The sequence below is a fragment of the Notolepis coatsorum genome (genome assembly GCF_963971535.1).
Source record: "Notolepis coatsorum genome assembly, chromosome: 1".
NCBI classification, from domain to species: domain Eukaryota; kingdom Metazoa; phylum Chordata; class Actinopteri; order Aulopiformes; family Paralepididae; genus Notolepis; species Notolepis coatsorum.
Genome location: NC_140165.1, coordinates 30,755,443 through 30,770,342, shown reverse-complemented (window position 1 = coordinate 30,770,342; position 14,900 = coordinate 30,755,443).

Here is a 14,900-nt window from a genome sequence, read left to right as displayed (position 1 = left end):
GTCAGTTCCAGGGTACGTCTGAGTGACCTTCCCAACGGGCCAGAGTGCCCGAGGAAGCCGCGGGTCAACGATGAGGGCCACCTGGCCGAGCGACTGTTTCTTGCCGTCCTTCCTCCACTTCTGCCTCTCCGGAGCCCTATCTTGGTGTGAAATGGCCCAAAACAGTCTACTCTGGTGGGATAGAATGGGGGCTTGTAGAGACGCAGGCGACAGGGCAGAAAGGCGGCCATTTTAGGCATGTCGGGCTTTGCTCGCCGCAGATGGCGTTCTCGGCAGGTGTGCTGATGCTTGCGGATTGCTTCTCTTCCAGAACCCAGAATCGGGATTGAAGATCAGCGAATACCCTCTCAGGCCCGGGGTGGAGAAGAGTTTGATCATAATCTTGGATGATCAGCTTTGTCAGGGGGTGATGTGGATCCAAGACGATTGGGTGAATGTCATCCATCTCCAAGTTCTCGGCCCTGTGCGGCCTACCGCCTACTCTGAGGAGACGTGTAGCCTTGTCATACTCCGGAGATAGAGAGCCCAAACGACTGTCTGGGGGAAGAGGTCGGTCAGACTTGAGGGCCTTGATCTCCTCTGGGAATGAGTCCAGCGGGGCTCGTTTAAGGAGGACCTTCTCAGCGTTGAGGAAGTCGGCTGCTTCATAAGGCTGATCAGTGGTCTGGGCATCAGCCGCACCGTGAAGGGACCTGACTGTTGCTTGGACGAGATCTTTCCATGAAGAGAGGTCTTCAACGGCAGGGAGCGGAGGACTGGGAGAGGTCCTAGGTTGAGTGCTAGGCTGAGTACTAGGTTGAGTACTAGGTTGAGTACTAGGTTGAGTACTAGGTTGAGTACTAGGTTGAGTACTAGGCTGAGTACTAGGTTGAGTACTAGGTTGGGTGCTAGGTTGAGTACTAGGCTGAGTACTAGGTTGAGTACTAGGTTGAGTACTAGGTTGAGTACTAGGCTGAGTACTAGGTTGAGTACTAGGTTGAGTACTAGATTGAGTACTAGGTTGAGTACTAGGCTGGGTGCTAGGTTGAGTACTAGGCTGAGTACTAGGTTGAGTACTAGGTTGAGTACTGAGTTGCGTACTAGGTTGGGTACTAGGTTGAGTACTAGGTTGAGTACTAGGTTGAGTACTAGGTTGAGTACTAGGCTGGGTACTAGGTTGAGTACTAGGTTGAGTACTAGGTTGAGTACTAGGTTGTGTACTAGGTTGAGTACTAGGTTGAGTACTAGGCTGGGTGCTAGGTTGAGTACTAGGTTGAGTACTAGGCTGAGTACTAGGTTGAGTACTAGGTTGAGTACTAGGTTGGGTACTGAGTTGAGTACTAGGTTGGGTACTGAGTTGAGTACTAGGTTGGGTACTGAGTTGAGTACTAGGTTGGGTACTGAGTTGAGTACTAGGTTGGGTACTGAGTTGAGTACTAGGTTGGGTACTGAGTTGAGTACTGGGTTGGGTACTGAGTTGAGTACTAGGTTGGGTACTGAGTTGAGTACTAGGGATGGTCGCACCATTGGTAGGTCTCTGGGTACTGTGTGTAGCTACAGGAGCCCCGTGTGAGATTGTAGGTTGCTCAATTGAACCAGGCATGTTGGGAGCTGGGTACCATGACACAGGGGGAGCAGCAGAGCGAGGCGTCGCCTGTGCTGGATGGTGTATCACTGGAGTGATGGCGGCTGGATTAGCCGGCGGGGGATGCACGCTCTGTGGTACGGTAGGAAGGGCTAGAGGCACAGGTGCCACTACGTGGTGCTGTTGTCCAGGTGGTGAATAGGTCGGCTCAGATGCTGCTGCACGCACAAGAGCCCTCATCTTTGACTCTTGAAGAAGTGAGGTGACCAGTTTGGCTACTTGAAGTTCCTTCTCCTTCTTCTTAAGCCGCCTCTGCCTGTCCAGGCGTTTAACGATAGCTTCCCGTGCACCTTGTGCTTCCTGCTGTAGGCGTTGTAAGCGTTGGCACTCGCGTTGTAAGCGTTGGCGCTCCAGGTCGGCGTTGCAGTCTTCTTGTACCTGGCGCTGTAGCTCCTCAAGCTCCAGGGAGTGGATGTGCTCCTGAAGGATAGCTTCCTGGACTGGTGAGAGAGCATGTGGTCGGTGTACACTCCCAGATGAACGATGGGAGCCAACACCTGACCTTATGGTGGGTCTAGGAATTGACAGATGTGAGAACCTACTACCTTCAGACGGAGCCCTTGCTTCACTCGCCGGGTATGAACGATGGGGGCCGACACCTGACCTTATGGTGGGTCTAGGAATTGACTGATCCGAGTACTGACTGGTCCGAGTACTGACTGATCCGAGTACTGACTGATCCGAGTACTGACTGATCCGAGTACTGACTGATCTGAGTACTGAGTTCAGGTTCATATCCCACTTCGAGGTCACGTAGGTGGCTTGGTAGGTGGCGCTCTCTCTGCGGGTGAGCGGTGGTCTCTGTGGTGTCCTGGTCTGCCATAGCGTCTTGAAGGAGCTCTATCCGGCTCGAAGGGCCATGAAACGGAGGGCTAGGGCCTCCACGGGTTGCGTTTGATAGAGCTGGCGGACACTATGGGGTTGTAACTCCGATTAAAGAATCACACAGAGGCGTGCTGCAGTTACTGGTTGTATTTGGGAACAGAAGGTGTGTGTGGTTGTCTACAAGGGAATACAATACAGTATACATTAGTAAACACAAAGGAATACAATACAGTATACATTAGTAAACACAGTAGTGGCGCACATAAACATAATGTCATAAACATGTGGTCTATAGCTGCAATAATATTCATTAGCAATACAGTGCAACTAGTAACCAAGACATTCACTTAACCGGAGTTATTATATATAACCTACATAGCCTATGCAAGGGGGTTACTCATGCAGTGCATGTAAACAATATATAGGTAGGCGGACTGTAAACCGGGTGTAAAGATACATTGTATTCACTAGAGGTAGTGAGTGAGTTATTTTTTTTTATCCACTTTTTCTCCCATTTTTCTATATTTTCTCCCATCCCAATTTCGTATAATCCAATTCAACCCTCCCCTGTCACGAACGCTGTTTCTTGCCTCCCACAAGCCGGCTGCAATGTGGACTAAGTCATACATAGCACAAGTCCCCTCCGGTACTTGAGGTAACAGCAGTCGCATCTTTTCATCTGCGCAGCTCGACCTCTCAGTGGCGAGGAGTAACGCGTGGGAGGCTCACGCTGCCCCCGACACTTCCTGATTCTACTGCGCAGGCGCACCAACCGACCTGTAGGAGTCGCTGTCCACAACGCCCGATCCCCACCCATCAGTTTCCCACTCCCTGATACGGCCAATGTGTATCAGTACGGACGACCAGCTAAACTGAAAGCAATGTGGAGCGCTGGGATCGAACAGGCGATCCCAGCGTCTCCGCATTCGTGGCGAGCGCCTTGCCCACTACGCCACGTAGCCGCCCAGGTAGTGAGTGAGTTATATAGCCTAGGCTAGCTCACGTGCGGCTAAGCTAACCACGCAGCATATCACTAGCAGGCAGCATAGGCTGGCTAACCTGCGGCTAAGCTAACGGCGCAGCCTCTCGAGAACAGAGAGAAACAGCGTCGACAGGAATAGATCAATGTGAACATACTGTAAGGGTAGAGTAAGCTGAAGGAATTAATTAGGCAGGACTAAACATAGGTACCGTACTCACGTGTCATTTACGCACACGTTCCTCAAAGGGACAGATCTTAATACTGCCGCAGCCGCACCATCAAACAGCAGCACAGAGAACAGCTTGCGCAGACGTTCGAAAGGAGAAACTCTTAAAGGGCCAGTAACGTTATCAGACACATCACGCTGGACGATTACACTGGCTTAAATCAATTACCCTTTCCTGTCAACAACAACATATTAAAGGGCTATTACAGAACAAAGTAGTCTTATTAACAGGGCTTTCCTACATCCGCGATAATAGCCCTTTAGTGGAATACACAAAACACGTTGTAATTTTTCGGCTGAATGAATGAATGATGAATGAATGAATGAATGAATGAATGAATGAATGAAAACTTTATTTAACAGATTGCAGAATGGGTACAATACAGTACGGCTCAATACATACAATTGTTAAGGGGATGCAGACCTGAGAAAGACGTTTGTCTTGTTTCCATCAGGGTCCCCCATTTTCAATTCATATAGACATTTATGACATACACAACATACATGCCATTTATGGCATAGGGACATATAGGTATTTAGTACTGATACATTTGTGACATAAGCGGTATTCAAATATACAGTACTGTTACCCCTAGATCCTGACAGAGTATATACATATGATGGGGAGGGGACTGTACATTAGGAGGGGGTGGGTGGGTGGGAGAGAAATATACATACGGCGGGGAGGGAATATATAATGAAACGCTCTAGACCACATTGCTTAGCAGAGTTCGGTGATGTGAATGGAAACTGTCAAGTTGATCAACCGATTTTGAGTATATGGGGCATGGGACTTGAGCAATTTTTTTTTTTTTTTTTTTTTTAATAACTAAATAGTTACTTTTCACAGTAACTCATTACTTTTGGGTGTAAGTAACTAGTACAGTAACGAAGTTACTTTGAAATGAAGTAACTAGTAAAGTAACTGAGTTACTATTTTTCAGTAACTAGCACAACACTGGTTATAGCTGATTATAGCTGATTATCGAATCTTCCTGAAATCAACGCTAGATCATCATTATTATCCTTGCTCGTGCATACATGAAATGGCCCTCGTAGCGCGCCCCCCCCCCCCCCCCCACCTCCTGCACCCAACGGAAAACAGCCACACATACACACACAGATACAGCGTTGATCGGGGTAGAAATACATATCAGATCAACAATCAAATTTATATATAATGTTCTTACCTTGTATCTGATGTAATGGAAAAAGATGAATCCAATTCCTGATCGCCATTCCAAATATTGATCGCGTTTATTGATCCAACGTTATAGTCCAAAACACATAATCCACGCTCCTCCCAGCCTCCCCACTCAATGTGGTAACACGATACTGCTTGCCCGAGAAGGGAAACCCGGACTGGAGTTCTTTTTCTGATGCACATTCCCAGCCAATCCAATGATCCGGGAGACGATAGGCGGCGGTATTTGCCCTTTTGTGAGCTCAGACCCATTCCCAACGATAACATCAGGTTGGATGGATGAAAATGAATGGATATCGCTAATAAAATAAATAACGATTAAAACCCGACTATACTCGTAATTGGCACTCAAGCGATGGCGTGTTAACCCGACTATACTTGTGGTTGGCACTGAATGGGTTAAGATGTGCTTAAATATATTGTAATTATACTTTTATACATTGGTTACTTTTGATCACCAAATTAGTACACTTTTAATAAGTTTACTAAAGTACAAGTTAAGTTTGGTAAATATTTCTGCAGGTTTTTCCAGTGAACTTAGATTATACCTACAACAGCATATTAATGCTGTCATACATACTGTGTGCTTTGAATTATTACATGAAAGCACATAAGAAGTACCAAAAATACATTGGACGTATTATTATACTCTCAGGTGCTATAAATAACACTGAGCCACTAGATGTCCCACTAGAGCACCAGCATGTCTCAACTAGCAGCATGTTCATCCAATCAGGTGCATTCCATGTGGGGAAATGGGAAGTAGATGCAACATGTAAACAACAACATTCATTTTGGCCAACATTTTTACATCAATAATCAATCAATAATGTATTTGAGGATAAAGCAATACTTTTATTCTGCACCTTTCTAAAACCTCTGTGGATGTTTTCATTTTTAACACTTTAATCGCCATGGGTTAAATTCTTAATATACCATCCTCCGCCAGCTCTATTTGTCTATGGAGAAGTTCCCCTTCTTTGCAGGGCTATAACTTTTTAAATTCTATTGCTACATTGCCATTATTATGGCCCATTCAATGTCCTATATGTATTGTTCAGGGTGTAGCAACGTTAAACTTTTTCATTCACATATTCATACTAAAATATGGTCTAAAGTATAAGTATGTTTTTATCGTTTTCTGCAGCTTTCTTCAGAACGTGATTTATAGCCCCAAATGCATTATATTGATGATCAAATACAGTTTGGTAGGAATCTGTGAGAGATAAAAAATTTCAACTGCATGTACTTCTAGAAGTTTCTACGCATCATCTGATGTTGACCGGATGGGCGGGGGATCGTTTATAATTCCGTGGGCAGCGTTAGATGATTCATCCAGAGTGTGTCATATGTTCATCAGATCAGTTAGTATAGAATACGTTAGAAAATAACGCTGAATCTTACCGTGGTTTCCTTGCGCCGCTGGCAGATGAGCGTGGAACAGATTTTTTTCTATTATGGGATGTAGAAATGCCCGATCCATTTCCAGGTTGTATAATAGTATATACGTCCAAATAACGTTGTTTATTGAGTTAGGGCGAGCAATCTATTATCCAGTGTTTCAAGATGGAGAGCTATAGCGAGTGGCCGGACCACATTTGGATGAGTACTACCAGTTCAAAGGTTAATATCCGGTTGGCGATCTGCGATCGGCCACCAGATGGCGCTCTTGAACCGCTAGAGAGTTGAGAGGAGATCAGCACTGTGTCTCAGGGCTCCGGAAAGGAAATATGATTTCGATGACAGATTTTTGAAATATTGACATCAAAGACGAGTTACGGCGTCTTCGGCAGAATGAGCATGGCTCGGAATGACGTGAAAACTTGTTCCCGGCGATCATAGTGTTAATGATTAGTCTACATAATGTTTTTTTTTTTTTTTTTTTTTTTACATCTATAGCACTTTCAGTATGTGGACAAAAAATATATTAACTTGGGATTTCAGGATTGGAAAGAGAATTGCAGTGCAGTAGAACTGTAAGATACTTCCTTCACCAGCGCCCGGGTACACGGTGCACGGTGACAGAGAGAGAAGGAAAACATGCAGCCCACGTCGTCTCTTCTGTGTTGCCACAGCCCCGCCACTGTGCATCTTTCATGTGCATCTGAGACTGAAGCATGTGAGTAATGTTGACAGAGGCTATTCATCTCCGCTCAGTCCTGTGAGCTGCAACCCCTTGCAAGGGACTTCCAGTGGAGTGTAAAACATGTTCTTCTTTCTCCATCTAGTTTATTGTAATAAAACAACCGTCTGACTTTACCAATCGTTGCCTTCAGGCAGCCCCGCTGGTTATGGCCTGCGAGTGGCTCGGTGTCGTGGAGGCGCTGGAGGTTCTGTGTGCGCGCCTGCACTGCTGGCTCGTAGGCCAAAGCCCAACAGCCAGACATCAGAGCCTGGAGTGTCTCTGAGCAGACGTTTAATATGGATAAACCTGAACGCTTGAGGCCAGGCCCTGTAGTCCCACCAACACCTCTCTAAAGAAGATAATAATATAATAACATGAACATTCTCAGCCAATCCACCGCTTCCTTTTTATCCTCCACCACTAACCTTTTCAACTGTAATTCTGCCAGTGAGCCCAAGTAAAAATAAATGTATAAAAAGTATTTACATTTGGTCATTTAGCTGACGCTTTTATCCAAAGCGACTTCTGTACAACAAGTCAGCAGGAAGGGTACAACTATTTCAACTGAGTAACAATGTTCATAAAACAGTGTTGAAACTTCTATACTTCCAAGTATACTTCAAAGTGCTATAAATAACATTTGTATGTAGATAATGTAGAGTGATTTTTTATTATTATTATATAGAATACATCCACAGAGCTTTAGAAAGGAGTGGAATAAAATTATTGCTCCCCCCCCCCCCCCCCCCCCCCCCCCCCCGCAAAAAAGTATTGATTAATTAATTTATCATTAAAATCCAAAATGAATGTTTATGTAGCCGGTCGGAATTGGCATGCCCCGAGGGAGTCTCGAACCCGGATCGGCCGCACCGCGGGTGACATCACAGACCGCTATACCAAGAGGTGAATTCACTTCTTGATAACGTGTCCTCGCAGTACCGCTACATGCCACAGTCACTTCACAACGCTTGAAGTCCATCGTGACTGTGGATATACTCACAGACCTCCGTTACATTTACATGTTGCATGCTGTAGTTCCCTACAGTCACAAAATACACTCCAACATGTTTTCTAAGCAGAGTATACTCTGAAATCTTACGAACCACTGCTGCATGGGCGCAATGATTTCACGCATCACCTGAAAAGCCCCAATGATATCCACTTCACTCAATGAAAGCGGGTTTCCTGGTAAACAGAGCTTTTCAGGCGATGCGTGAAATCACTGCACTCAGTGTATTTTGTGACTGTTGGGAACTAGGCTAGCTGGACTAACCTACTTCCAGTGAATGAGAGATAGAGGGTATGAGAGAGATAGAGAGGGCAGGAGAGAGATAGAGGTTATGAGAGAGATAGAGATGGCAGGAGAGAGATAGAGGGTATGAGAGAGATAGAGAGGGCAGGAGAGAGATAGAGGGTATGAGAGATAGAGGGCAGGAGAGTGAGATAGAAGCAGTGTTAATTTTGGCAGCTATTTTAGTTTTAGTCTTAGTCATGTGTCAAATGCTCCTTTTTTGTTTTCATCATATTTAGTCACCTTCATTTATTTTTAGTTTAGTCAGTTTTAGTCAACTACAGGTCTAAGCATTTTAGTCTTAGTCAGTTTTAGTCTCGATTTTGTCTTTTTTGTTTTAGTCTAGATTTAGTCGCAGAAAACGGATGACATTTTTGTCTAGTTTTCGTTAATGAAAAAAAGGCATTTTATTCTCTTGTAATGCAATTCTATGTACCACTACAGCAGTCCCGGCGCCATGGGCGGGCATTAGGGGGCCGGGCCCGCCCACTGAGTCAGCTGTGCCCACCCTGGTTATTTTTTTTTTTTTGTCAATCAAAGTCAACTATCCAAATCCTTAGTCTGGGACAGCCCTAGTGGGCACTGATGTCAACAACAACACTAGTACTGAAGCTAGCATGGCACTCTGTGAGAATTCGTTTTATACCCTCAAGAACGTCTTTACAGAACATCGCCTTAGTATGCTTCATCGACGCAACTAAGGCCAATTTAATTCAATTGGCATTTGAGAAGGTCTTAACAAAAAAGTTCAGGAATGAGTGGAGGGGCAGTGTTTTAAGAAGATTTCACTCTGTCCCCAAACACCGCTTGCCTCTACTTATGATGGTGGTGAGTAGCATGTGGAGGAATTTTGTTTGCTTTTTTAAACACCTTATTTTTGTCAGTTCAGTTCAGTTTGTCAGTGAATACAGAAGTGTTGAATAAATGGAGACTTTTCAAAGATATAGAATAGAATAGAATAGAATAGAAATGTATTATCCTGAGGGAAATTTGACACTGCAAATCAATCAACATTAAACATTTAGACAGAACAAGTCACAAATAAGAATAAAAAAACAAATGGCCTAAGAATTGAATAAAATGAAATAGAATAAAAATAGAATAAAATATACAGTAAATAAATACAGTAAAAATATACTGAAGTCTACAGGTGTAATATTGCACAGTGCTGTTTAAAAAGTAAGAGTCCAGGAAGATGATAACTGTCACTCTGTGCTCAGTGATGCAGTGAGGCACAGTGATGCATTGTATAGTCTGATGGCTGTTGGAATGAAGGACTTCGTGTGCCGTTCAGTGCTGCATTTAGGCAGTGTGAGCCTATAACATGCTCCTCCTGTCAGCCAAGTCTGTGTATAGTGGGTGGGAGGGGTTTTCCCTGATGGCCTGGAGCTTAGCAAGGTTCCTCCTCTCCGCCACCCTCGCTAGAGTCCAGCTCCACCCCAACCACGCTACTGGCCTTCTTGACCATCTTATCCAGCCTGTTTGTGTCCCCTGCTCTCAGTCCGCTGCCCCAGCAGGTCTGTTATATATATCCGTTCAGTCTGTTTTTGTATAAGTGAAGGTTCTTAAGATAGAGAGAAATTAGATTTTTCAATTGCCTCTCTGCTGTTTAGTTCAGCACCGTGGGCAGCGCCAAGCAAGCCACAGCGCCGCTGTCCCAGCTGAAACGTATAAAAGGGAACCTGTGTTGAAAAATCATTGTGCCCCCCCGAGAACATTTTATGCCCCCCCGCTAATTAGTTTCTGCAGCCTGGTCTGCACTACAGTCAGTCAAATTCACATTAATTTCTATTGGGATCATAGATTCATGTAGACGCCCCTCTCCCCACTCCCCCCATAACGTAATGAGTTAAAGATGTAAACAGTTAAAGACCCTCACCAGTCTTAAAATAACAAAAACAGTAAAGTGAACCGAACGTTTCCACAGCCCATGTGAAGCAGACATGACCTCTAGTTGTACAAAAATAATATTATATATACATATAGAACATAGAAGTGCTCCACATAAATACACCATAAGTGTTGTGAAGGATCAGATTAAACCGAATATATATATTTATTTATGGATATATATTTAATAGTATTTGTATATCGTTTGATATCCCTTGTATATTCTTTGTACATATACACTGAATATCCCTTTAGTCTACTACAGCCCATAATAGTTCATTCTCTCATTGGACAAGAACCTGGCGCCAGCAGACAGGCCCCTTGAGTCAAGTTCAATAGTGCCGACGAACATGTCCCAACTAGCCCCGGTTCCGCGTAGGAATACGGCTACCGAAATACGAATGGTACTATTTGTTCACCGTGCATATAAATAGGGCGCAAGTAAAGTAGAACTTTCTTTTAGTCCATTAGTCCTTTACCCTCCAACCTAGTAACAGACGCGAAGCCTCACCCACGACCCACGTGTGGTGCAGTATGGCCTATTTTGGCCCCAGAATAGGCATTGAGACCTCGTGTAAATTCATAGCTGAATTGTCATAGTTTGGCACTGTACCGTCGAGTGGGACGTATTTCTATTAAGTTAATAATAGTCTATTATGTATGGTGCATCGTTCGGTTAAAGTTCTAAAGTGAGCAGCACCCCCATCGTTTCCTCGCGTCATCTAGAGTCTTAACCAGGCTGGGCAGACCACGCGTGGTGCTTTCATCCGAGGAGTTCTGGGCGAGGACGAGTGGACCTGCACATTGGATTACCTACCCGGACGACTGCTGAGCCTATACGGCATGGAATATCTATTTGCTTTGGGTGCTTTGATTTGTGGAGCGGATAACAGCCAACGTCAGTGAGTGTTGGAATTACCCCCGAGAGGAGCCCAGGTGAGACGGCGCTCAACCCAGACCGAGGCCGCCTCGCTTCTCCTTCGTTGTGGACCTACAGCTACCGTCTACAAGAGGGCCCAAGTGTATTCATCTGTGGATCAAGATCCTGCGGGCACTGTTTTCTGTACCTGAATTCTCCCCAGGAATCGTTGGCCAGATGAGATGCAGCTGACGGCTCTCCAAACCCCCCCCCCCCCCCCTTACTGACTTACAACCAGCAGGACCCCTTTAGTATCCCGCTATAATCCTTAAGTACCATCGCTATAGTTTCCCTAAAGAACCAGGTTGTATACTTGCTTCCTGCGTAACCAGAGATTGGACATTCAGTGTTGATTTGCCTACGAATACTCATTTGCCTTACAAGTGCATTCAAATCATAAATGTAATTAAGTGAATGTTGTATATACCTTTTGCTATATTAAACCTTCGACTGTTATATTTTTGTGGACCTGATTTCATATGTGGGAAAGTGTTCATCATACTTAGATATCGTGTACTGGATGGCCAGAAGTTAAAGTACATCAAGCGGTAGTGGTTTAATGATACCATACTTATCAATACAGTCAGGGAATTGTACCCCTCAGTTACAATAAGACATAATCAAACCAATAGTTTTAGTCTTAGTCATGTGTCAAATGCTCCTTTTTCGTTTATCATATTTAGTCACCTTCATTTATTTTTCATTTTAGTCTTAGTCAGTTTTAGTCAACTACAGGTCTGAGCATTTTAGTCTTAGTCAGTTTTAGTCTCGATTTTGTCTTTTTTGTTTGTCTAGATTTAGTCCGCGGAAAAAGCGTCGTTGACGACCATATTTAGTCATCATTTTCGTTGACAATATTAACACTGGATAGAAGGCAGGAGAGAGATTCAAGAGATGTATTCGTCACATACATACACGAGACATGTAGTGAGATGAAGGTGGCCATGCCCGCCTTGATTGTGCAAAAATACAAATAATAGAATAGATAATAAAATAGACATGATAAAAAGTAATAAGAATAAAATACAATACAATGCTAAGCTTAAGAAACAAAGGTAATTGGTACTATATACAATAATATACAAATATACAGTTATGTTTTTAACACATTGATTGCCAGCCATGCGGAGCGCTAAAAGCCTCTGTATGCCAGCGTCCACTTCAATGATAGAGCTCTCATATTTGCAAATGCATAAACTATGTCTTAAATTATGGATATGTGTCTAATCTGGCCGTTGCTTATCAATGACTTGTTTGCAGTCAACATTGTCGAAACGAATTGTTTTTTAATCGGTTAATTTCCATTGTATACCATTTTGAAAGACGCTATTTTTTTTTAAGTTTCAGGAAAATATAAAGATTCTGTGATAATCGCCCTTTACTGGAATATTCTGGAATACACAAAAAACTTTGTCATTTTTCGGCCTATTTATGAATCGTTTTCAAATAAACGCTAGATTATCGATAGTATATGTGTACTTATGCACGCTATAGAAGCGAGCTGAAAAATCGATTCTCTCATTTCCTGATCAGCACACACACACACATAGGGCACACGTTGATATCTCTGTGAAAAAAGTTCTAATTATCCTAAGACTGGTAAAATAGATTCCTTACCTCAGATGTTCTCCAAAAAGATTATTCCAATTCCTGATCGCCATTCTAAATATCGATCGCGTTTATTGATCCAACGCTGGGTACTGAAAATATGTATTCCACGCTGTTTTGGGGCTCGGCAATGAATCCGATCCTCTCGGGTGACTTGCCCGAGAAGTAAAATGAGGAAGCAGGATCCCCCCCCCCCCCCATGTGTTTCATTCAATCCATTCCAAAGGGGTGCAGTACAACAGGGAGAGACGATAGGGGGCGGTATTTTCCCAATGGAGCTCAGAGAGAGTTTGCAGCACTAACGTGAGACTAGATTGATGAAATAAAAAAAAAAGCGAGATATCTCGTCGCTGGCACTCAACGATCGGCATGAACTAACGATAAATGTCGTCGCTGGCACTCAAAGTGTTAAAGTGACCTTTTTTGTAGTGTGTTTGTGTGTCGGGTGTGTGAGTGCAAATGAGGATGTGGTGTGTGTGTTCATGTGTGCTTGTGTGTGGAGAGATCATAGAGGGTAGGAGTGAGATAGATGGCAGGAGAGAGAGAGACAGAAGGCAGGCAAGATAGAGGATGGAGAGAGAGAGGGTAGGAGAGAGAGATAGAGGGTAGGAGTGAGGTAGATAGAGAGATGGAGTGAGGTTAGGAGAGAGATGGAGGATCGGGGAGAGATATAGAGGGTAGGAGAGAGAGATAGATTATATGATAGGGAGGACAGGAGAGAGAGACAGGGGTAGGAGAGCAATAGAGAGAGGTATATAGGATAGGAGAGAGAGAGGGTAGGAGAGATGGGGGTTCCCAAAGCCGCAGGGGGGGTCGCCAGATGATTTAAAAAAGAAATAATAATAATATTCAAAAAATAAAAATAAATATGTATGCAGTCAGGCCACTGAACTTAGAAGCAGGCCAGGCCAGTGTTTCTAGTTGCAGCAGCGCAATAGTTAGATAACCTAGATGGGGAACAACCAGGAGATCACTGCAACTCACACAAGTTGGAGAACTCTCTCTCTCACACACACACAAAGGGAGCTGCATGTGATTGGTGGAGGCGGGACCCTTACAAAAAACAAAAAATCCATCAAAATCTGTGTTGTTGCTAATCATTGACACATGCTAGCCTGTAATAATCCCCCCCAGAAAAATCGACTTAGCATTTTATATATTGCAAATATATGCCATCACACACACTAGCATTTAAAGGGTTAGAATTATAAAATGAATATGTGGTGTTATGATCAGGGCTGAAGTTGAATAAAAGATTGTATTTTTTTCAATCTGACATTACAAAAAACAGAAAATCCATCAAAATCAGTGTTGTTGTTGTTGAGGGCGGTCAGGTGGCGTAGCGGAGATTGCGTTTGTCACCAACGCCGGAGACGCTGGATTCGCCTGTTCGAATCCAGCTCCCGGCGTGTCACCAGCTTGGCTGGCCATTCACACTAATACAATTGGCAGTATTAGAGGGTGGGAAAGCTGGCGGGGTGGGTCCGGGTCGTTGTAAACAGCGACTCCTACAGTTCGGTCGGGGCGCCTGCTCAGCGCGGATAGGATCTAAGGGGGGTAGTGTGATCCTTCCACACGTTACACCCTCTCAGTGAGAGTCCGCGCTGCCAGATGAAAAGAAGCGGTTGATTGGCTAGACGTGTGTCGGAGGAAGCACGTGATAGCCTCCACTGTCCCAGACTGACTGTGGGGAGTAAGTGCGCAGCGACCAGGAAGGGGATTGGGAATTGGCATAACGACTAACATAGGGATGAGAGAAAATCGGAGGAAAAAGGAGGGGGAAAAAGATTAAAAAATAAATAAAAAATCAGTGTTGTTGCTAATCATACATATGCTAGCCTGTTTTTTAACAATAATTTGTGATGCCATCACAAACACTGGCATTTAAAGGGTACAAATAAAAAATGTCCTGCACCAGAATGCAGGAAATGAAATCTTTGTAACAAAAAAATTCCTGGTGGGGGACCCCCAGACCTGGCCTGACTGGCCTGACTGGGGCTATATTTTGCACTATATTTCCTGGCCTGAATGATTTCCCCAGTCCGGCCCTGGTTAAAAGCCTCCAATGCTTATTAGTGTGTGTGCGTTTGAACGCTTGCATGTTTCAATCATACATTTCCATTTATAAAAAAAAAATATATATATATTTTATTTTTTTATTTTATTTTTTTTGTCTCCTATAATAGTGGGGGTCGCGGCTCTCTGA